Consider the following 2,195-nt stretch of genomic DNA (forward strand, 5'->3'; position numbering starts at 1 on the left):
GTACAATAACATGTTTGCATTTACTTCTCTTGGAGTAAAATATGACAAAGAGCTAGCAAAAATATACCATGGTATATACACATTTAGAGTTCAAGGACAAATGTATCATTTCATTGATGATTTATTACCTTCAAATCAACAACCAAGAAATCTACAATTATATATTTATGATGATGATACTGAAATGTTGAATCGTATGGCTTCTTCCAGTAATGTTGATCAATCACTTGTTAAAAAATTAATGAATATATTAAAGATAAATCCTTACTGTATCTTCCTAAAATCTCTAATGCAAGTTCCGAAAGTACCAAACTTGTATATTGCACTCAACTGTCACTCTACATTAAATCAACAAGTTTATAACCTACCGACAGTCTCAGAAGTGGCGGCAATATGGTTAGACCAACAACCAAACAATAGTAGCTCCACACCACATATTCAAATTTACCCTTGTAACAACACCAATCAATTAGTCAATTATTACTATGGTTGCTATGATCCCTTACAGTATCCATTGTTATTTCCCTATGGTCGAAATGGTTGGCATTGCGGAATTAAAAGAGTTGAACAGACTTGCAAGAAAAAAAATGATCTCAATGTGAAAATGAACAACTTCCAAGTTTATCAAATATGTGTTCTATTGAGGGACTGCTTGATATAGAAGCTAAAGTACTACAAAAAGGAAAACGAAAACGAGACGACATCTCTTGTCGTGAATACTATTGTTATAAATTTCAAATGAGAGATAATGAAATAAATGGAGTATTACATTCATGAAGACTTTTCCAATAATACTCAGTTGACGAGTTCATAAAAATTGAAACTCAAGGGCTAGATTTTGTCTCCTGTAATCAGGATTTATTCCGGATTGATCCATTACAAGGGCTTATTGATTTTCATAAACATGGTGACAGAGATGCTTCAAAAGTAGGAAAACAAACATTTCTTCATGTAAGCTTTACAGGAGGTCCTAGAGATATGCGTCAACGTTATATGGATGCTATTACATTAGTTCAACATTTCGGAAAACCTGATATATTTTTTACTATGACTTGTAATCCTTCTTGGCCGATATAAATGAAAATCCTTACTTACATAAACTTGTTAAAAAACATATGATGCATGGTCCTTGTGGTTATTTAAATCCTACAAATTCATGTATGAAGAAAAAAGGATTTTGCAAATTCAAGTACCCAAAGAATTTTGCTGACAAAACAACAAAAGGAAAAAACTCATATGCAATCTATAGAAGAAGAAATACAGGCAAGCATGTGGAGATTAGAAAACAACTTCTTGACAATTCATGGGTAGTACCTTATAACCCCTACCTACTATGCAAATTTAATTGTCATATCAATGTCGAAGTATGTTCTGATATAAAGGTTGTCAAGTATATCTATAAATATATCTGTAAAGGACACGATAAAATCTCCTTTTCTATAGGGGAGGATGATACAAATGTTGAAATAGATGAAATAAAAGAATATCAATCTGCTAGATGGGTATCTGCACCAGAAGCTGTATGGCGTTTATTTGCTTTCCCCATTAGTGAAATGAGTCCATCTGTTTATCATCTTCAACTGCACCTCGAAAACCAACAATTTGTTTCTTTTAAAACAGCTGATAACATAGACAAAATCATGAATAACCCCATGATTAGGAAAACAATGTTAACAGAATATTTCCTAATGAATAGAACAAACGAATATGCTAAACAACTCAATTTATTATATAAAGAATTTCCACAATATTTTGTGTGGTCAAAATCATACAAAATGTGGACACGAAGACAACGAGGTCATGTTATTGGCCGTCTTGTGACATGTCATCCAACAGAAGGAGAGAGATATTATCTTAGACTTCTACTAATGAATGTAAGATCCCCTGAATCAAACCAACATCTTCGGAAAATAGATGGAAAATACTACGACACATTTAGAGAATCTGCAGAAAAAAGAGGATTGTTACATCATAATAACAACTTGGTTGAATGTATGACAGAGGCTGTATGTTATCAAATGCCTTATAGCTTGCGACATCTATTTGCTACAATATTAGTATATTGCAATCCTGATAATCCAAAAGAACTATGGGAACAATTTGAAGAGTCAATGTCTGAAGACTTCAATAAATTACCAACCATGGACCCAAAAAAAACAAGACATTCAGTTTTGAACCATATTAATGATGTATTA

The sequence above is a fragment of the Solanum tuberosum genome, unplaced genomic scaffold, assembly GCF_000226075.1.
Source record: "Solanum tuberosum cultivar DM 1-3 516 R44 unplaced genomic scaffold, SolTub_3.0 scf00266, whole genome shotgun sequence".
NCBI lineage: Eukaryota > Viridiplantae > Streptophyta > Magnoliopsida > Solanales > Solanaceae > Solanum > Solanum tuberosum.